We start from the raw sequence: 23194 nt of genomic DNA on the forward strand, positions 1-23194 counted from the left end.
GCTAAACTAAATGGTGATGCCCTGGTGCTCCTACTAATCTCCTTGTGATCAAGCCTAAGGGTCCAAATATAGTTTGTCATCGCCCCTCCTTAGGCAGCCTCCTTCTTATAAAGAAAACGCTAAAGGGTTGTCAGCCAAAAAGTCCTCAAGCCTAATCTCTAGTCTGTGACATCCTGCATACCATAATTTAATAGGGTATCTGGTCATTCTATCGAATGGCAAACCATCTAACACCAAACCATCGAATTTTATCCATCGAAATACTATTCCATAGAATGGCCATTTCGTTGAATAAAATTCGATGGATCCATCGAAATTTAATGTTAAGATTAGGGGTTAGATTAGGTTAGGGCTAGGGTTAGATTAAGGGTTACATTAGGGTTAGGGTTGGGGCTAGGGTTGGTTTAAGGGTTACATTAAGTTTAGGTTTAGGGTTAGATTAAGGGTTACATTAGGGTTAGGGTTAGGGTTAGATTAAGGGTTACATTGGGGTTAGGGTTATGGTTGGGCTAGGGTTGGGGCCACGGCTAGATTAAGGATAAAATTAGGGTTATGGGTGGGGGCTAGGGTTAGATTAAGGGTTCAATTAGGGAAAGGGCTAGGTTTAGATTAAGGGTTATAGTAGGGTTGGTTAGGAGGTTGGGAGGAGGGATGGGGGGACCCCCCCGCCACCACATACAAAAAAAATTAAAACGATACAAGGAGCAGGCTAGTGCCGAAATTTCAACACTGGACAGTTCCATGTAACGTTTTAAAGTTACAGAAAAAAGCATTGAAATGCGGTCTTTTACTTGTAAAAGTGCATTTCCATTAAAACCAGTCCATTTATATTTTCGATGGACTGGTTTCGATGGAAAGGCACTTTTACATGTAAAAGATAGCCTTTCCATGCTTTGGCATTACATGCTTTGTATTTGATGGTTTGGTATGTCAACCCTTTATTTTCGATGCATTCACTATAAACCCTTAATACCATATGTTCCAAGAAATGGCCAAAGCAAACATTTTGCAGTCCTACTTTTTAATGTCCGTTCCAGATCTACTACAACAAAACAGACTTGTCCCTTGTTCCACTCAGGGTTGATCAGAGGACTCTGCTGGACCATGGCCTCAGGATCCATGACCGGTCCCTCTGGTCCCTCCTGGACTGTGGCTTCAGGATTCATGACGGACACCTTCTGGACCCTAGCTACAGAATCCACAATGGGTCCTGTGATGAATCCTATCGAGTCATCACAGATGCTCATATGTCCCGTCCCCTTTCCTCCATCCTTGTGGGCGTCCCCCAACACGGGGACGGTACCGGAACCTTTGGCAGTGTAAAATTGAGCTTCCCCTTTAAATTTAGTATAACGCCCCACCGAGGCTCCGCCCTCCGGCACCTCAACCAAGTCCCATATTCCATATGGACAGTGTTGGACTTGACAGCCAGCACGGAGACTATTTTTGGCACTATACTAGCTCCCTGTTTTAGTTTTTCAATCCCATTTAACCTCCCTTCAGTGCCTCTCCTCCCCCAGGTGCATGTCGACTGCAGGAGGATTCACAAGATGTTCCTCATGCGACCCCTCGTTTCTGGCCTCAGACCCCCATGCGCTCTGTCAGAAGTGTTTGGGGCCCGACCACCGTTGGAACGCATGTTCGGCTTGCAGCACTCTCGGTCACAGGGCATTGAAGAATCGGTTGTCGCGGTGGAGAGAGATCTCCCACACTTCTCCTCCCTAACTTAAGGACTTTGTCTCCAGGACCTCTCGTCAATACAAGATAGGCCCTCTGTTCAGCACGGCTTCACAGCGTGGCGACTCCTTCCCCAGGGTTCCCATGGATAGGGGTTCCTCAGATTCAGGTTCTGGCAGACACAAGGCCTCTAAGGCTACCGGCTCCCGGGGGGGCCTTACTGGGCTGTCCTCGTAAGGGGGATCAAGTTTGTCCGATTCTTTGACCCGAAGGGGTAAGGGATCGTTGAGTGCCGACTCTGAGTCTGTCCTCGGCATGATTCAGCACGGCTACCGGCACAGGTGCCGAGGGTATCAAGCCTACGGGAGCTCGCTCCAAGGTCGTGAGTCAGGGCATTTCGACTATCAGTCAGCCGGCCGAGAGCTCAGCACCTACCAGAGTGATCTCTGAGATCGACGGTTCCGCTTCGGGTGCAAAACCCAAAATGTATCCTCCCATGTGTGAGGCCTCTTGTGGATCAGGGCTTTCGCACCCTTCCACCCGGGGCCTTGCGCAAGGCTTTAAAATGGCTGAGAGGCACGTGGCAGAGCTTGCCAGGCCGGCAGCCATCTTGGATTCAACACGGGGCCCGCCTTGCTTTTGCCCATTGAATGGGCTTTGCAAGATGATCCAAGTCCCCTTCCCTCTGGAAGCAGCAGCGGATCTACCCATCACAGCCTTAGTGCTATATGCCCCCGGCGCATCAGCGCTTTGACCAGGAGCGGAGACCCAGCGCCTTGAAGGGCCGGCCCTTTAGGGACCCAGCAGCTAGCGATAATCGCTTCTTTGAGCCCTTCCTCTCTCTCATGCGTTCCCATCAGATGAAGGGGCTCCTAAAGGTTATAGTGAAGGTCATCCCGCAGGTGATGCCTCCCCGGCCCCCTTCTGGGTACCCCTCCCATTCCTCCAGTACTGCCGGTTCCAGTGCCGGGCCTGAATGGTTGTTCAGACCCCTCCGCCTCCTACTGTACCACCAATACCTCTCCCTCAACAGCCATTGGTCCTGTCTTCGGCGGCAGACTTTTGGGGGGGGGGGCGTCAGCACCTGTGTCCCAGGGCCCAGACTCCCCTCAGTCTGTAAAAAAAGGGGGGGTGATGATGGCACCCAGTATGATGAACCCTCACCATCCGTTAAGGCCTTTCATGACCGTCTTTAGGGCCTTGCAGAGTTCTTGGGGGTCCCTCTGCCGGAGGAAGCCCCCCAGGAGTCGGGGGTGCTAGCAGAGGCTTTGGGTAAGTGCACCATGATCTGGTCTGGCATATCCCTCTCCAGAAGCATGTCTTGCAGGTAGCAGGAAAGGTCTGGGAGAAGCCCAGGGCCAATGCACAGATGAGCAAGAAGCTAGACGGCAGGTTCAGGCTGACCTACAGGGAGCCAGTCCTCCTGGCCTCCCATACACAGTTGCAGTCTTCATTATATTCGTAACCCCCATCTTCGTCTTCCTCCACGGGAGCCACATCCAGCTCTCTTTCCAAGGATGACAAGGTCCTCAAGTCTGTTGTTCCATCTCAGGACTGCATCTACGGCAAGCCAATGCAGATGTCCTCTTGGCTGCGGCTAACCAGAAGCTGTGGCGCGAACCTGGGGAATTTCTGCCAGACCTCCCTTCGGACAAGCAATGCTCTTTTAAGGCTGGTCTGGCAGATGCTCAGGCCATTGCGCAGGACCTTATGGAGTCTTCACACTCCCACATTGACATGCCCAGCAGAGTGCTGTGCCTTGGTGTCAAGATGAAAAGGACGATGTGGATGCACGCAACTAAGTTTTCATCTGACGTGGAGGAGCGGATCCTGGATCTGTCCTTCGAGGGCATGGACCTTTTTCATTCGTCAACCGATGACGAGTTGACAAACAAGAAAACCTCTACTCAAACCATCCAGTCCTTGGACATCCTGGCAAAGCCGGGACAGAAATCCTTCCCTCAATCTCGGGGGAGGACCGAATTCAAACCCTGCGCTTTCTCCACCTTCAAGGCGTTTCAGGACCTCTGTACGCAGAGGCCTGACAGGTAGCCCAGCAACAACAGGAAAAAGCAGCAGCGGACTTTGGTGGGTTTTTCCGCTCCCCCTCCTCTGCTCCCGCCTCCGACGCCAAGAAGCAGTGACATCAAGGTTGGGGTACACAGCTTGCCTGTGGGGGGCCGTTTGACTCTTTTCCAGGACATTTGGAAGCGTAATTTTCAACAACCTATGGCTCCTATCCATAGTTTCCATGGGCTTCAGTCTTCCTCTCACTTTCCCTCTACCATCCTCTCCTCCTCTTCGTCAAATCGAGTCCCCAGCTCTTTTACAGGAGGTCCTTTCGCTCTTGCAGATGAAGGCGAAAGACGCGGTTCCTCTTTCAGACAGGGGCTCTGGGTAATTTTCCAGGATTTTTGTGGTGCCCAAGAACAACCAGGCTGGCCTGAGGGTTGTCCTGTCATTTCTAAATCTGTCTTTACCGCTAAAATGCTTCAAGATGATTACCCCTGCGCACTTAGCAGAGTCTCTGTGCAGGGGACTGTATGGGTTCGCTGGACCTCAAGGATGCGTACCTTCATGTACCAATCTACCAACCGCATCAGAAGTTTCTGTGGTTCACGCTTATGTCGTACCATTTTCAGTAGAAGATGCTGCCTTTCGACCTGACTCAGCCCCCCCCCCCGTGTCTTCACGAAGTTGATGAATGCATTGGCGGGCCAAACCGCTTGGAGGGCAATCATCTATACCCATATTTGGACGACTGGCTGGTGATGGCAGGGTCACCCAAGGGGGTGTTGCACTCTTGGCAGACATCCTTCATTAGCTGGGGTTCTCCCTCAACCAGAGGAAATAACAGTTGTGTTCATCCCAGGATCTGGTCTTCCTAGAGGTGAGTTGCAACACGACCATTCAGCAGGTGTTTCCCATGCTCAAGAGGACCCTGTCCCTCTGCAAGATGGTAGGGCACTTTCTGGCCAACTCAACCACCTTCGCATGGTTGTTCCAGCACCTTCTGGGCCTGATGGCCACCTGCGTGCTCACTGTGCAGCACGCTCGCCTCAAGATGAGGCGCCTCCAACTCCACCTGATGGCCGATTAGGATCAGGAGACAGTCTCCATTACACAGGATCCCAATACCACCTATCATACTTCCCAATCTTCGCTGATGGATGATGGATGGCCATGGTTTAGTGGGAGCCCCCTTTACCCGGCTGGAACCTACCCTGGTGGTGACAACGGACTCCTCTCTTTCGGGCGTAGGGTCTACTCTGGAGGGCTATGTCATTCATGGCACATGGTCCAGGACAGAAGCCCTCCTGCAGATTGGTCTGCTCGAACTCAGGCCAGTGGGCCTGGCCCTCAAGGTTTTTCTTCCCCTCATCAGGGACAGGTTGTTCTGGTCAGGACAGACAACTCTACTGTGATGTTTTACCTGAACAAGAATGGTGGAACCACCCCCCCCCCCCCGCCTACCCCTCCGCTCCTCTGTCGGGAGGCAGTGGTCGATCCGGGAATGGGCCATAACGGGAGGGGTTTGGATTTCTGCAGTCCACCTTCCAGGGGACAGCAATGCAGAAGCGGTCCAACTGAGCCACCTTGCGTTCAACACATATGAGTGGAAGTTGCACACAGACTCCTTCTTGCCCCTGTTCCAACATTGGGGCTTTACGGACCTGGACTTGTTCGCATCTGGAATTCCAAGAGGCCGTTCCCTCCCCTCTCTTCTTTCTATACCTCTAAAATGTGATGTTCATTCTCAATTATCTCCATAGCCTGACTCTTTATTCTTCCCTCTCCTCCCTTGCCCCAATCTGGCTTCTTCCATGTTCATTCTACTTAAACTACCCCCTTGCAGGTTAATAATTGTTAGGACAGTTTTTCTGAAGTCCAGCTAAGGGCTTAGTAAATCCATTCAACTGAGACAATACAATACTCAACTCTTAGTATAAGGTTGTATAACCTGAGAATATGGTAGCATAGACAGAGCAGCCAGGCTTATTTTAGGTGGGAGAGAGGGCTGTAGGAAAGTACATAGAACCTGTAGTATACCAAGGATTCAATAGAAACACTTACAACCAGAAGTATTATAAAACATAAAGGTGTGTTGTAAAGAGAAGTAGGCCAAGTTAGGTCTTGGGGTAAGAACTGGTCATAGAGTCATAAACGCATTACAAAAACACCACTATGCTTCAAGGTACAAAGCATAAACTTTGTTTAGAATACCTAACAGTAATTCTAGGCAAGTCGGACCTTATCATACACATTTAGTGTAGGACACACCTATTCATGGGGAGTAAAACCCCTAAGTTACTTTTAGATTGCATTGGTAATAAAAGGGTAGTAGACCCTGTCAATGATGCAGTGACACTCAGCAAAGAAATCACATAATCAACCAACCCTGTTACCAGGATACTTTTCTAAATAGTGGAACGCTCATTCAGGTAACTGTATATACCTATGCCTACTTTTATGATAACACAGTTATACTAGGTAACACCATTTTGTGTACTATACAATTACAGTTGCTTTTCAGCTCAGTGGAACACAGGCTGAGGCAAGAAATAACTATTTAACTTTTTTTAGGATGGCACACTGCTAAGTAAAACCCATATACTTTTAAAGGTGGCTATCGGCAACTTAAAGGCAAGTTTAACCTATGGCAGACTTATTCTAGACAGGCTAACAGCAAGTCAGGGGAAGCATGACCCAATTGGGGCACTCATACATTTATATCGTAATGGGAATAGTAAAGTGGAGTCAACCGCATTACTCTTGGGGAAGAGGCACAACCAATTCGCAGGTGAGTAAATTAACCGTATACTTTTCATAATGGCACAACACACATTCAAGGTAAGTAATAACTTTTGTAAATGTTCACTCTGAGTTAGTTACCAACCAACTCATTTACAAGTAAGTACAATTTTAAACACTTGTTTTCTTTTCTAGTCAACAGGCCCAATCCTTAGAAAGTCTTTCCCTTATTCTTGGAGCATGAGTTTTCTCAGTGGCAGAAGGGGCCACGAGATCCAACAGACATTCAGGAAGGCACAGAAGTAGCAAAAGTCAGAGTTCCTAAAGAAGACTGGTCAAACAAGTAAGTCGAGGGTCCAGGGACTTCTGAGAAGACACCCTATGAGGATTCTAGCATTGGGCCTGGGTGAAATGGACTCCCAATGACAGGAACACCCCAAAGCTTTACAAAAATCACAATGGCTTAAGGTAGGCAAATACCCCAACCAACACAGTACCTTAGCACATAAGAAGAGATGCAGCAAGAAGACTTCAGGATCTGCATTCAAAAACCCAGTCGTTGAATTTCTTTATCATGAAGATTGAAGACAGGACACTGGAAGGACTTTTGCAGCAGGGATCACAGGGAAGACTGTATGTGAGTTTCTTTGCGTGGTTTACTCCAGACAGAAGTAGAGGTTGCAACAGTGGAGACTTCCGGATCTGCAGTCAAAACCATGGTTTCTAAATTTCTTGTCATGACACTGGAAGGGCTTGTGCAGCAGACATCAATGGGGAAGGCTCCAGGCAAGAGTTTCTTCATGGCTGGATGTGGCTCTGTGGTTTTGATGCCGATTTTCAGGAGCCAGAAGACAGAATATTTCTGATTGGATTTGCCTCGCTAATCTGGCCCAGCACTCTGCTGGGGGGACGTCAAGGGCTGGAATCACGTCTCTGGAGAGCCAGGAGGAGGCCACCAGTGTTTCATCTCAATTCAGAAGACCATGCACCCACACGATGGTTTGAACTACAGCACAACCTCTACATTCTCTCTCTGCATTTTACAGCAAGGGGCGGTCTGGCTGTCCAATCCAGACAGCCAGCCCCCCCACTGGGAGTTAGTTCCTTTCAGGTAAGGGGAAAGACAAAGGGCTGCAGAGTTTGGACTCCTCCCTCGCTTCCTGCCTTCTAGACACTCTGGAGCCTGGGTGGGGAATCCACAGCATTCCCGCCGAAGACAAAACAGCCACTGAGGGCATTCGTACCTAGAATGGCAGGGGAAGACCTCCGAAACAGCAAGCGCACAAGAAATGTCGACAATAAAAAGGAATTCACCATTTTAGCAAAATGGTCGTCCTGTGCATTACCAAGGCTGAATTAACAGCCTGCGATTAATGAAGACCAAAAAGTAATAAACGTAGTTAAACTGCCACCAGATATTCTCGGAAATTTGAAATTCTTAGAAAATGTTACCAGGTAATTAATAAAGGGGATACATGGTATCCCCCCAGCACTCCACATAAGGTGTTGTGTGCTGGATCACTATATATAAACTGTAAAGGGGGAGGAAAATCCCTCTTTAATATTTAGGAACTGTAGTTCACCCAAGTACATAAAAGAGAAATTAACATGGTCGTCCAATGGGGTAACCCAGCCTAAGCCCGAAAGTTGTTAAAAACTATAACTTCAACAATACACTATGGAGAGACATAAAAAAGCCACCCAGAAAACGAGCAAAACGTTCTGGACTTGACACAGGTCAGGAAGATTTATCATTGATATGAAACTCTTACCTAACAATTTTCTCATATTGTCTCACTGTTCTAAACGATAATTTCTTCTCATTCTACTGGACCCATCTGAAGCTTTCTTTTTCTCTTGGCATATCTGGTTCTAGTCTTCCTTGCTTTTCTTCCCATCTGCCAAGCCACTCTTCTCTCTTGGGCGGGTGACCATTCTTCCACCTTTCGTCTTCGGTTTGGTATTCCTCATGGTTTAGTTCTTGGATGGTTAGTATTTTCACTTTATACTATACTTTTCTTCAATTATTTACTTTTTGCCGTTTTGACACTGATGACTCAAATGTTTTTCTTTTCTTTTCATCACTGCTCAGCTCTAGTCTTTTTGACTGCCTTTCTGCTATGTCTTGGTAGCATACTTATTAATTTCATATTAACCTATCCAAGACACAGATTTTCTTTACTGCCTCTTCTCTTTGTGGTTTAATGATTTTATTAATGTATTCAAATGTGTACATTAAGCATTGAGAAACTAAGCAAGTGGATCAACAAGACCATCATTTCAAAATCATTCCAAAATGAATCCCACCATGTTCTCCTCACCCTCCCATCCATGTCTGTGGTCTACTAGTCCCTTATGTGTCAAATCCATCTGGGCAGCAAGCCTAGCACAAACATAGAGAAAAGTTATCATTTGTATTTATTTATTTTTATTTATTTATTAGGCATTTGTATATGGTGCCTATACAGAGGTGTTCCCAGGCGCCACAAGACAAGATTGGGGGCAAAGGGGGACATGGGAACAAAGAACAACGTTCTGATTCATCAATGTTCATTTTCCTCATTCTTCTTATCGAAAATGTAACACGCTCCAGTTGAGGTCATATGTCCATATTCTTGTATGGCAGGTAAAAACCTTATTTGAAACCTTGACGTAGAATAATCAAACTCTGTGTCCTGGGCTATTCCCCACTGCACCATTGCTGCAGAAAACGAGATTCTGAAGACTTGGCAATATAACAATGCTCCAGTGTGAGGATTGAATCCAAGAGATGCCATCGCTTTCAGCAAAAGAAAAGGTTACCTTCGCTAGGAAAGATTCCTCTGAGAACTATAGTTTAACTTGGGGAAGGTTTAATTAGCTGTATTTGTAATCAATCGAGCAATGGATTAAGCGTTGGTCCTTGCCCTTCCTTTTCTTTACCCTTAACCTACTTTGGACTTCATGGACATTTGAATACCATGAATAGGAAGCATATTACCAATTTGTGTAAAACCGTAATACAAAATATTTGACAAAAATCCAAACTACTTGGTTGCTCGATCAGGCACTATGTTAGTTAATTTCTAATGGATTGTGTCCTCCCACAGATTCCTCGCCTCTGACATATTTTCCTGCTCTGCAGATTGCTCTGAATCATTTTCCCAGCAGGTGTGCCATGTGGTCCGGCGTCGACTCTCCTCGAGTTGCCGGCTTTGGGACCGGATTGAGGTTTACATCGGCATAAATAGCGCGCTTGGTGCCCCATGACCTCATGTCCATTTTTGATTCGCCCCAGAGAAATTCTCTGCCTTATTTTCTTGAAAATATTTTTGAATTTCTTTGATTCGCGTTTTACCATGTTGACTCCGAAACCTTCAGGTTTTAAAAAGTGCCATGATTGCTAAAATGCAGTTAACCGACCTCCACAGAATTTGTCTGTGGTGCCTCGGTATAACCATGTTTTGTTGGATTGTGGCTCATGTCAAAACATGATGCCGAAAGCTTTAAAGGAGAGTCCCCAAATTGTCCATGGGTCGTTGGACATCACAGTCACCAAGTCTGACGCTGTTGAAATGTAAAAACGATGAAGGCAAACACTGCGCGGCTGAGAAATCACTGGAGAGGGAGAAACGGTCAAAGGAGCACCGTAACAGATCCCATTCAAGTAGCAACTCCCTCATTCACCGTCTTCATCCAACAAGAAGAGGAGGAGGATCTCATCCACAGACCTCATCGTATAAACAGATACGCTTTCCCTCAAAAAAATGCTTTGGCAGAGAAGTGGGAGGAGGTTCTCATCAAAACAATGCATGTTTTCGAGAAAGTGGGCACGCCTGCTCCCTCTTCCTGTGGGAAGAATTACTATCAAGCCCGCCGTTCCCAAAAAGCGGGCAGGGGCTCGTTTCACCAACTTCCTTGTGCACCAAAAAGCCTGCGTGCTGTGAAATCCTCGACAAGGATTTCAGAACTATCGAAGCCGCTGATGTCTTTGTCGACTGCCATGGTCTTCGACATCCTGTTGGCTCAGTCTGTCGGTCTCGAAGGACCATTAGGTGAAGATGGTCGAAGACCCCTCGACTTCAAGGTTTGCACCAAGTCGAGAATGGATTTCGTGTCTTTCTTCCAAAGGCATCTTCAACGAAGATGACCCATTTCCTTTTGTGCTCGAACCCATTGGTCTCTCTTGGCAGCCTGAGGAGTTCCAGGTGGAGGAAAATAGACTGGCTGTCATAGTTGCCATGATACATGACGCAAGTGGCCTAGATACCTCCCCTCAGGTGGAGTTTCCTCAAGGAGATCCTCAAGCCCTAGTGTTGCATATAGAAAGATGATGGCAAAGGTGTCCGATGCCTTGGGCTAGGGTCCTCCAGCAAAGGAAATACAAGAATTTCATCTTACAGACATTCTGGTCAAGGACACAATTGTTGAACCTGCCCTCCCTCTTCACAATTCCATTAAAAATCCTCTCCTAGAGCTGTAGAAAACTATCTGCTCGAGGTCAGCAGTTCATGGGTATTTCACTAGAAAATACAAACCAGCTTCGTCCGACCTGAAGTTCCTCGCCAGACATCTGCCACATGACAGTGTGGTGGTGCAAGTAGCTACTGTTGGCACTAAGGCATCTGCCTACCCTTCTTTGGCCCAGACAGGGATGATAAAAGGAATGACGATCACGTCCAAAAAAGTATTTGCCTCAGGCAGCATGGAACGGAAGGCAGTAGTAGATAATTCTTGTGCACTTGCCAGTACACACATATACCCTATGGTTTTTGGTAGCTGAGGCGGCAGAGTATATTCCTGAAAGGGAAACAAGGGACAGGTGCTTCAGTATTGTGGAAGATGAAAAGGAAGCTATGCATCAAGGCCTACAGTTAGGACTCACCGCTGGCTGTGTCGGAAGATCTATAGCGATGAGTTCTGGCATGTGAAGATTCGATTTGCAATGGAAATCGGGCTTTATGCCGGATGTGCAGGCAAAATTGCTTGTTATAACCTTTGATGGGTCATATCTGTTTGGACCCAAGGCAAACAATTTCTTGGAAAAGCTACATGACTCAAGGCCTCAACAAAGTCCCTAGGAGCCGCAGTAAGGCACCCTACTCAGACTTCCTCACACTGGAAGGCAAACTCTTTTGGTACTACATTTATGGTCAAAAGGGAAAACAAGCCACCACCCGCCAAGGCAAGAGACGTTTCTCTTGACCTTTCAGAGGGAGAAGCAGTAAGAGACAGACCACTTCTGCACCCATTTCCCTTCCAGTGCGGCGACTGTCGCAAAACCTCTTTGAGGACTTGTGCCCCTCCATGCCGGTAGGAGGGTGTCTGTCACACCATTTTTTTTTTTTAGAATAGTGCAATATTACTACTGACTCATGGACACATCAGGTGATTTATCTGGGATACTTCCTTTCATTTTTAGCATCCAACAGACTGCAACCCCTCTATCTAGTAGGATCGTTTGTCTGTCTTCCCCTTGTTTCCCTCCCTCCCTGCCTCGTCGCGCCTTGAAACACTTGTGTATAGGCGCGTTACAAATACCATATCATATCATATATCATATCCTGTTCCAGAGCCACTACTCCTAAAAGAGGTTTCCTCTATTCTGGTGAAAGGTGACACAGCTGGTATACAGGAGGGGGGGGGGGGTGATGGGGTGGTACTTACTCTATTTTTTGATCCCAGAAAAGGATGGACGTCAGCGACCCACCTGGGTCCTGACGCATTTGAACAAGTTCCTCAGGAAGGTCAAGTGGAAGATGGTTAAACTCTTGCAGATCCTCCAGGCACTGGAAATTCAGATTTATTGTTGTCACTTGACTTACAGGATGCTTATGTTCATGTGCCCATTCATCCAAAGCACAGGTTCATTATAGTCCATACTCGCTACCAGTTTCGAGTTCTGCCTTTTCGGCTTACCTCTGCCCTGAGGGTTTTCACCAAGCTGTTGGCGGTAATGGCAGCCAGTCTCGGGAAAGGGGGGATTCAAGTCTTTACCTACCTGGATGATTAGTTAATCAATGCGCGGTCTCCGGATCAAGTCCTGGATTACCTCAATCATACCTGCTACCTCCTTCACAGACTGGGCTTCTCCCTAAATTCAAAGAAGTCTCAGCGGACACCTTCTCAAACGCGTCAATTCATCACAGCGGTCCAGGATTTTCCTTAGAGCAAGGCCTTACCTCCAGAGGACAGGGCTCTACACACCCAGCAGATGGTTACCAGATTTCAGAACGCCAATATATGCCCACCCTAGACTTCCTACGGTTGCTAGGCCTCATGGCAACCTGCATCTTTCTGGTGTCAGAGGCCTGACTGTGAATGAAATCGCTCCAATGGGCATTCTGGTCTCAATGGTTGCAGTTCTCTGGCATTATGGCTGACCTGATTCAAGTCCCGAGCAGAGTCACTCAGGATCTCCTGTGGTGGACTTGCAGAGAGAATGTGATGGCGGGAGAATCATTTTGCAACCGTGGCCGAGGCGACTGTAGTGACGGACAGGTCTCTGAATGGCTGGGGCGCTCACCTGAACGAGTTGATGGTGAGCGGATTGTGCTCCCTGGTGGAGACAAAACTTCACAAAAACCTGTTGGATTTGAGGGCGATCAGACTGGCACTGATAGCTTTTTTGCCCTACATGCTGGGGAAAATGGTCCTGATCATGACAGACAACACAGTGGCCATGCACCACATCACCAATAACAGTGTTGTGGAGTCACTTCCCCTGTGCTGAGAGGCACGCCTCTCTAGTTCTAGGAGTTACAGAACAAGATCTCCCCGTTGGCAATTCACCTCGCTGGGAAGGGGAATATGACGGCGGACGCCCTGAGCAGTCAGGGCTTGGTCTCCCAAGAATGGGGGCTGTGCTGGAAAGTCCTTTTGGAGATCTTTGCCCTCTAGGTAAGCCCCCCAGGTGGCTCTGTCTGCATCCAGTGTGAACAGGAAGTGTGAACATTTCTGCTCGTAGGAACCTTATCTGAGAGGATCACTAGGGCGCGCATTTGTGGTGGACTGGAACAGCTGATGTATGTGTTCCCGTCCTCCCCAAGTGATTAGGGTTGAAAAGATACAGATCAACCATGATCCTGATTTCCCGCAACTGGGCCAGGAGGACGTGGTACCCAGACCTTCTGGATTTGGCCATATGTCCTCCACATTCTTACCCGGAGGCAAAATGTTCTTTCTCAGGAGAGAAGGCTGGTTCTTCACCCAAGGTTGCACAGGCTCAACCTGCACGCTTGGCATCTGAAAGTCTAAGGTACAGGGATTGGGACGTTCCGTAAGACGTGATGTATTTCTTGATTCCATTTTTAAACTGCCTGCTGAACACTTTCCTTTCCGACACTCTTTGGTGCCAGCATGGGACTTAAACCTTGTGTTGACTTTCCTTATGACTTCTCCTTTTGAGCCAATGCATGCATCTCCTCTGATAGTCGTTTCTTGAACGACTACCTTCTTGGTCATTATATCTTCAGCTTGAAGTGTGATTGCAAGCCACCCTTCATGTCTTTTACGAAAGACAAGGTGACTCTTAGGGTGCGTCCTTCGCTCCTTCCGAAGGGCATGTCAGAGTTTCATTTGTCGCAAACTATTTGTTTGGGAGCCTTGTATCCACTTCCTCACCCTTCTAAGGAGGAAAACGGACCACATTGGCTCAACCTCCAAAAGGGTTCGAGCATCTACATTCCTAAGACAAATCAATTTATGCTGAAGGACCAACTTTTCATTGGTTACACCGGCCCAAAAACGGGAAAGAGTAACAAAACAAACCATCTCTAGATGGCTTGCGCTTTGTCTCTCTAAATTCTGCAATGTAGCATTTTGAGCAAATACCTGAAGATTCCAGGGCACACTCTACTAGGGGTGTGCTGCTACTTAATCTCTTCAGAGAGTAGTGCCAGTGAAGGATATGTGCTGGGCTGCGACGTGGGCTTCCATCCATAGGTTCGCAAAGTATTACTGCCTGCATACCCTATCCACCAATTAATCTCACTTTGGCAGAGCTGTCCTCCAACAATTTGTGTCATAATTGCTGCAGATTTCACTCCTCCGTGATATCTTGCTGCTATGGGAGTATATCTAAGATGAAGAATCTGTGGGAAGACACAATCTATTAGAAGAACAAATTACTTCCCCCTGGAAATATTCTTTCTCATGGATGTTTCTCCCACAGATTCCTAATTGCCCTCCCAGCCTACCCGAAGGTTAAGGAGCTTCCTCCAATGGTTCCATCATGACTCTCTGCTTTAATGCTTAAGCTTTGTTCTTTTATCTTTAATTCCAATGCGGCTGTGCAAGAGGATCAAATGACAACTGATGTCACGGTGCAGCGATTGTGCTATTTATGTCGGTGTCCCATCCGGTCCCTGAAGCAGACGATTCAAGGGTCCTCTACGAAAAACCTCACAGTGACCTCTGCTGGGAAAACCTTTCCATGAGTTCTGCAGAGCAGAAAAATATATCCAAGCGATGAAGAAACCATGGGAGGACCATCCATCAGAAAGAACATTACCAGGGGTAAGTAATTAGTTAATCTCAACATTCAAGAGAATCCATATTTTAGCCCTGCAGTTATCAAGTGTTGGCATATGTGGGACTTCCATCCAGATGCAATAGTATAACTACTAGCAGCACTTCTGTTAAACAGTTTGCTTTAAAACCTTCTATATGTAAAGAAATCTCTTCACCCCTTACCAATAAGCAGAATTTAGGGGTAAGAGGCAAAAGTATTCTGAAATATCTATCACCGACAAGCTTCCTTCCCAATCGCATCACAACTTACACTGGCCCAAAAGATAGGATGGTAGGTACCATTACTTTGAAAGCTAAGCCAACATAGACCAGTCTCAATTTCCTGAAAAATTACTTGTATGGCCTACAGTGAGGTACCACCTAAATAACACTTTATATGTATGGCCTGCATATTGTACACTGAGGCCCTTTATAGCTGGCTCTAATTTTTTTTCCAGTCCTCCTCTTCTTGAGAAACCAAAGGTTGTCTCACCTACTAGTCCCCAGGGGATCTCTCTCAGGTGCTTAAGGCACGGCCATCACCTTTAGATCCAGACCCTGGGGGTGGATCAGCATGGGAGGATCACCTGGGTGAGGGGTCTTCGGGGAGTGGGGGTGAGGCGACCGATGGTGTGACACAGTATTAACACCCCTTTCCCGTACCCATGACCCATCCTATTTTATAGGATTCGCCAATGTCTCAACTCCCCCCCCCCCCCCCGCACCCACTTTCTTCACAAACACTGGACCGAGGAAGAGGGCGACTGAAAGTAAAGAGACTAACCGTTACATATCACATTGGACATGTCCTGCTGATCTGGTCAGGCAAAGTCAGGCACTTGACTTTAAGTGCATACATCTGATACCAATTAGCTCTCCCCACACGGATAAAAGGTGGAACATATAGACACACTCTGAGCAAGGTGAAACACGAGTAAGAGCAGAACTTCCGGGTACAAAGACGAACCTACTGGAGCAGAGTGACGGACTGAGGGACGAGAGCCAAGGGTAGAGAACCCCAGGTTTCCCTGCAGGAGGTTGTTGCCTTCAAAAGTCTGTAAAAGACACATGGAGAGGCCAAGTCCCAGACGAGAAGACTGTATTGTGTTACAAGGATGCCGGCGACCCTCCCGGGTCAACGGCAGAGTTGGGGAGGCGAGGCCAAGCCTGTGGTGTTAACCTTGACTCGTGAATGAAAGACTGCAAAGACCAGAAAGAAATTCGCACAGCTGGTGAGTTGGCAAGCGACATGAAAGAGCAGTGTGTGTTTAGGAAAGATTAAAGCTGCAACAGAATATTGCACAATTGAAAGCTGCATGTGTGTGAATGAGACCCGAAGAACGGCAGACCTGTGATGAACTTTGAATTATCAACAGCTGTGAAACCAGCGATGCTGAGTAGCAGAGTGGTCTGGCGAAAGGAAGTAGCCCACTCGAAAGTATCTGTGAAAGGTGAATTGTTTTTGTTTGATAAAGTGAATGAACTATAAAAAGCAAAGTGATCGAAGTTAACCCTGGGGAAAAGGGGGAAAAGAAAGGTGAACGTTGAACTTTTGTGCTTATGACATTAAACTACCCAGACCAAGAGACACTGGGGTAAATGTGTGAGCTGAAGGGAAAGTCAAAGTGGTCCTGCGCAGGTCTATAGTAAAAGCCACGCACATTCGAAAGTCTTCAACATCAGGAAAAGGTCCGAGCTCGACTGAGGGAGACTGGAAGTGTGATAAGTTTAGGGAAGGGAACTCCTAAAGGAAGTGAATTAAGCTTGGGGAAGGGAATCCCTGCAAGTGTTGTTTGAAAGGTCTGAGCCCGACCGTTAAGATGGATTTCTGAACTCTGACCTGGTGAGCAGAGGTTCAGGAGGCCAGCCTAGTTTATTGGAACAGAGTAACCTTCTGGACAAGCCAGATCAATCAAAGTAGCTTGGCTTGGCGGAGGTCAAGACTAGGTCTCAGGAGGGGTGAGGGTGACTGAAAGACCTCAATGAGCGCACAGAGTAAAGGACACTTACAAATCACTCCCAGTCAGGTGTAGGTATATTAAGAATACATATACATTTATTTCAAGGTCTCTGAGTTTCAACACCCAAATCAAATCACAGTAATACTATTAAGCCAACACAATCCTATCTAAATACACATATACAAGACCATTGGGGTCTAAATGATTAATACACGAAATGGGTCCACAACTTAAAACAGGAAGGAAACGGGCAGTGCAAATAGTCTTTAGTCCCTTCTACATCCAACACACTCCTAACTAAGAAGCAGTCCAATTCCTAAGAAGAGTGGAGCATAATGCTCAAATGTACATGCAATGCCAGCGGTAGATCAAATGGGCCAAACGGGGTCTCTTCAAGGGTCTGTAGCAACTCAGGAAGGTGGGTGAGGCGATGAAGAATAGGTTCCCACTATTTGAGGAGGGTCTCCACTTGAGGGCAGAGTCGATTCGAAGATTTGGGAATAGTTTGCTAGTTCACACTAGCATTCGAAAGGACAGGGTCCCCCAGGGGCCATTCATGCATAAAAATGGATGGAGGCGCTAGGGGCCACCGGTTAGGGTTATGATTACTCACTGACCCCGGGCGCACTCTGGGCCAAACTTCAGCAGTCAAGTCCACTTGGGTTGCAGGTTCAAGAGCAGCAATTTGGCGGCTCTGCAGCTTTCAGCGACGAAGATACAGCGATGATTCCCAAACGGGACAGTGGCGATTTCTCCGCTTTTGGAGGAAGGATCAGGCCAGTTTGGCTTCAGGAGCGCGAGGGGTTCAAAATGCAGCGCACCTGCAAAGGTAGTCACCACGGCTGGGCGACACGGTAACCGCATATACTCCAGTTTGGGCGCACTCACTTTACTGCAGACCTGGGACCTGGGAACGCCAAGTGTACGAAATTCGGTGTGAGAGTGCTGTGAACACAGAGCTAGTGACGTACAAAATTGCGAGGGCCTCCTCGAAACGGCGGCGGTATCATGTAAAGAGAGTGCGTAAGCTGGTCAGCCCACTGGTTGTCCAAGGGACACTTCTGAGAAGGCTTACTTCCAGGGTTTGTTGAAGGTGCCGGGAATAGTTGGTCCCACTATTCCAATGGGTCGAAGCGTCTTTGCAGACCTTCTAGGATGACCAGACGCAGAGGGGTGTCCCACGGGACGACAGCGGGCTCAGGGTTCCCAAACTTCCAGCGGGTCACCAGCGGTTCCTCGACTCGGCTTCTTAGTTTCAGGATTTTTGGATCCTATCCTTGGATCAGTGAGAACTCCATAGATCGACATAATATGGGTGTTTGGGGCATTCTCTTATCCAGATCCTCCTTCTTGCCAAAAAGGAGAGGATCCAATGGGCATTCACAGCACTCCAGACCGTCTGGCACCCAGGATGTGTATTGGAACCAGACATTCAAACCCACATTCTGCAGGCACACACAAGGCATGCAGCGCCCGCGAAAGCTTGGCGTTTCGTGGGAGAATGCATGCCCAAATAAGGACTGACCCGGGTCGGCTCAACCTGGGGAAGCTGAAGGGGCAAGATGGCCAAAGGACAGGACAAAGAACCTTGTGGCATGGCCATTTTGGAGCCAGGCCACCTATTCGTGCCAAACGCGGTAATCGCGTTTTACCTGACAGGAAAGGGTTAAAAATATACGGAATGATAAGCTGCCACCAGCCCTGTCCAAGGCACATCTGCACTCCTCCTAAACAATTCTTCGAGAGTATTTAGGGCCTTTTGAAATGACTAATAGACCCAAGTTTACTGTACTGGAAGGTACATTGTACACTTGTAGCATGTTGCAGAAAAGTTGCAACATTGGAAAGGACTAAGGGAAACAAAGTCTCCCAGTACTGACTGTCTTAAGGGCATATCAGTTTCCCCATAAGAAGTGAGTGAAAAGCCCAGAGGAGTGCAGCGGAAGGCTGGGTTCCTCTGGTAAAGTCAGACTATGGTGTTAAACATCAGCAAAAAGTTGGGGGGGGGGTTCACAACCGGAGGGAAAATTACACATACAACTAGCTCTGAGTTGTGTTCTTGCTTCAACAGTGTTTGAACGGAACGCGCCCCCGGGTTTCCTGAAACCAACATCCAATTTATATTAATTTTCAACTATCGCCGACACCACTTACATCGCCATGGAGTCCCAGGTGCGCCAGAACTTCCTCAGAGTGCCAAGCGGGCATCAACCGCATGGTTAACCCCGAGCTATACGCCTCCTACATCTACCTGCCCATGTCCTACTGCTCTGACCGGGATGATGTCTCCCTGAGCCATGTGGCCAAGTATTTAAGGAGCAGAGCCACGAGGAGTGCGAGCACGCCGAGAAGTTAATGAAATACCAGAACCAATGTGGGTGCCGCGTGGTGCTGCAGGACATTAAGAAACAAGAGAGTGACGAGTGGAACAACACCATCTTTGCCATGCAGGCTGCCCTTCAGCTGGAAAAGGCCGTGAACCAGGCTCTGCTGGACCTGCACAAGCTGGCCTCTGACAAAGTCGATCCCCATCTCTGTGACTTCCTGGAGTCCGAGTACCAAATCCATGAAGGAGCTGAGAGATTACATCACAAACATGAAGCGCCTGGGGGTGTCCCAGAATGGTATGGGCGAGTACCTGTTTGACAAGCACACCAGGGGGGAGAGCAGCTAGACCTCCCCTTGGAAAGAAGATGCCAGCAGAGCCCACTGCTGCAGAGCAGATCTACCAGCTTTTGGTCGCTGCAGACATATTCTACCTCTGTAGTGACGTGACCCACTACCACCCTTCCCTCAAGGTGTATGTTAACTTGTGTATGTTCTCGAGGGTTGACGGGTTGGGGCACCAGCTTCTGTGCTTGTCAACATGTTTTCAAGAAAAATAAAGGTTTTCAGTGCTGAAAAATGTTTTTTTTTTTTAAATTACACATACATGGGAATCTTTCCTAACACCGACTGAGGGAGACCTACGTGAACTTTTGCATTGACAGGTCCGAGCCAGACAGAGGGAAACCGGCATGAAAGTTTTGTTGGGCTTTGTTTTGAAAGCTGGAAAGAGAGACTTTAAAGTTGAAAGGCCAGGCGGGCCTCGATCCACGTTTTGAGCTGCCTTTGTTTTGAGAACCTCAGCCATAGTGTGTCATCCTGTCTACGGGGACTGCTTTACTATGTGCTGTCTAATGAGGAGAGCAGAGCTGACTCAGCCACACTTATTCTTTATATTCGAACACTGATTTTCCTTTGCATACATATTCTCCTTTACTCACTTTTTGTACAAGAGGTAGGGCAGGCATTAGCTTTCGTTAGTATAGGCCATTTTGATTTGACAGACTCAGCTAGGACTGTTCTATTTATTACTAACCGTAGGGCAAAGTGGGAGTGTTTCCAAACACTGAACATGAAATAAAGGTTTTACAAATGGTACCTTTTGTGTCAGTGTCATGCCTCCCTTACATCTTTCAAAATAGTTTGTAAATCTCTGCTATTTTTTAGTCTAAGCTGAGCGACCATTTTCAGTATATGGCATTTATATATTTGAAATCTGACCCTTTCTAGTAAATGTCATGAATACCACTCTTTTGATCTTTGTAAGAGCACGAGGGTCCCTTCCTATTCTTAAAGGAATGGTCTAGTAAAAATGTTTGTCCCTACGGGTCGGCCATGTTTTTTTAAGCCTAAGTGGCTCGATTTTAGAAAACTTTCCTATTGACCTTACCCGAGTTTTCGTCCATTAAACGCACGCGAAAACAAGCACCAGGGAGCCGCCATTTTCTGATAATCCTATCTTTTACCCCATCACCCTGGCTGACCTGCTTTTGCGGCACTAAATCAATTCCCCCGCCCCTGACATTATCAAAACATTCATATTCCCCGCCTCTCTCCGTGACGTTACTGTGCTACGTAGGCAAACGCGCCCAGTCGTCTTCTGCGCGACTCCACACAGAACCCGGAAACCAACATAGATCAACTCACAACACAATTAGGAATATGAAACTGTACTTTAAAATGAAACAGCAACACGGTACATTTGGTAAAGTACATTTATTTGACATTCAATGTTTAGAGAATATTCAGCAATTGCCATATGAACTCCGGAAGCCATTTATTTTCTTTTATCTGTATCCGCAATAACTGTTCCGTTTCATCTTGAGTCACGCGCTGTTCCTTTATGGTACACAGGGTGTTCATTTTCGTAAAAAGAATCACTTTGGAAGCACGGTGAACCGCAAGGCTGTTCCATCAACTAGGCACTAATCCAGCCTAAAGGTTGATATGTTGCTTCTAGCCACTAGTACAGCGTAAGGGTATGTGGGCCCTTACCGATCGTCCCATAATATGGTGATCGTGCTCCAGTTGTTGACACGAAGCTGCAGGTGTCTGCTGAAGAATCCATCCGCCGGTGTCTCAAACAGATGGCAGTGGCAGAATGGGATCAAATACCTGTTATGAAAACAAAAAAATTATAATTAGTCTCGCTAGCCGAACTTCATTAATATTACTCATTTTATTTATTACGGGCGATCAGAAACTATTTGCTTGCAAGGATAGTTCAATGGAGTATGTTTGTCTCTAAAATCAATGCGAAAAGTAACGAGATAAATCGAGGCAAACACACAATGATAAACGACAGTCTACATGCGTGAGGAATGATATGATATGGCATTTGTAACGGGCCTATACTCAAGTGTTTCTAGGCGTGACGAGGCAGGTGGGGAACAAGGGCAGACAGACAACGATCCTACTAGGCCAGGTGTCTTTCTGATCGCGCATGGGGAAGGGCTGTACATGGTTAGTTGAATACAAATTAAATAGGGCCAGCTGATGGCAAGTGCAAGGTAAATGCCGGGAGAAGGGGCTGAAGGATACAGAGACAGTCCTGTAGTGGAGGTAGGCAGTGCAGGGAAAAGTGGCTGGGCCAAGGACCGATATCAGTGAGACCAGTGGACCTGCATGCCCATGTGCCCACTACGAACACGTTTTACTTGCTTCTCCTAGCTCTTCATTCATTCATTTATTCATGCATCCATTCATTAAATCTTCATTCCGGTATAAAAGCGTGTAAAGATTTACTTAAATTATATTTGAAATTTCCATTGTGTCTCTTCGTAATGCAGTCTGTAAAACGGACCGTGCTCTTGACAACGATTTTTCGTATACTGAACTAAAATGAAACTCGGTCTAGTTTCTGAATTTTCTGCCTTATCGTCTTACGTTATTGCGCACTCCCTTCAAATGTAGTTCTTTCGGCATGGTCCTTGTCTCAAGGTCAAAAAACAATAGACCCTTATACTTCCAGTGTGACTTGTGGGCCTCATCTGGGCGCTGTCCTTCGCATTCTTTATTTGCAACATCACGTAGTATAGGCATCTGTGAGAACTTGAAGTTTAGAATCCGTCTATGTAGTGCGCCTCAATGTGCAAATGCAAACTGGCTTCTCTCCCAAATGCCACGGCCCGCTTGGCTGGCGCGTTCTAAGTGCCCCAATTTTATCCCCGTTGTCTGCGAGCTTTGCAGCCCAAATTGAGACATTTAATTTTTTGCGGAAGATCAGGGAAAGTATAAAGTACCACAGGAGTTGAGTTACAAGTGAGATTTATTGTTTGTTTGTTTTATTATTTGCAATACGCAAGCCTCCCCTCCGTTAACAGTGCGCAGCATTTACTTTTACATGAGATGAGACATGAGAAAAATATATACATACACATATGTGAGGTGAATAGAGAGAATTCAAAGATGACACCCAGCTTGTTCGCCACCCATGATGGTGAAGGTAGGGGTTAGGTTTACAGGTACACTGTACAATAACATTTATTTACAAAAAGACAATCGTATTGCAATTATTTAAACCGGGATTTGTACTTCACAATCAGCTGTGCTTCGGGTGGGCATGGCACAGTCGCAATGTTCCGTGGCAATGGATCACTGCTCTGCACAGAAACGTCCAAAATTCCATATCTGTGCTTCTCTAACACAGCAACAATAAGGCCTTTCACAAAGTCGAACTGCATTTCATCATAGACAGGTTTGATCACCCATTGCTTACTTCGTTTTGAAAACACCTTAGTGTAGCGAGGCATCCTTACGTAACCCCTAGTCCTAGATTGTTCACGTCCGACATTGCTGTTATGGGCCAAGACCGCTAGTAGAGTGCGATGTTTCAAGCCCCGAAAGCTAAAATGCAAGTGCTTTGGCCTGTACTTTAGGCACATATTGTGGAACACCTCCAAATCTCCTGTGTCACAGAATTCTGTCAGTCCTCTCAAATCTCTTGATAGAGTTTTGTCAAACAATCTTCTGAATGGCTTTGTGTGTCG

General features: G+C 47.0%; 1 protein-coding gene and 1 pseudogene across 4 annotated transcripts in view; both read left to right on the forward strand.

The window, feature by feature from the left end:
* PHACTR2 (phosphatase and actin regulator 2) overlaps positions 1–23194 on the forward strand; it is a 951421-nt gene that overhangs the window by 737825 nt on the left and 190402 nt on the right. The gene's annotated exons all lie outside the window — the stretch shown is intronic.
* On the forward strand, positions 18933–19554 carry LOC138467519 (ferritin heavy chain B-like; annotated as a pseudogene).

The sequence above is a fragment of the Ambystoma mexicanum genome, chromosome 4q (genome assembly GCF_040938575.1).
Source record: "Ambystoma mexicanum isolate Mex_15411 chromosome 4q, UKY_AmexF1_1, whole genome shotgun sequence".
Taxonomy (NCBI): Eukaryota; Metazoa; Chordata; class Amphibia; order Caudata; family Ambystomatidae; genus Ambystoma; species Ambystoma mexicanum.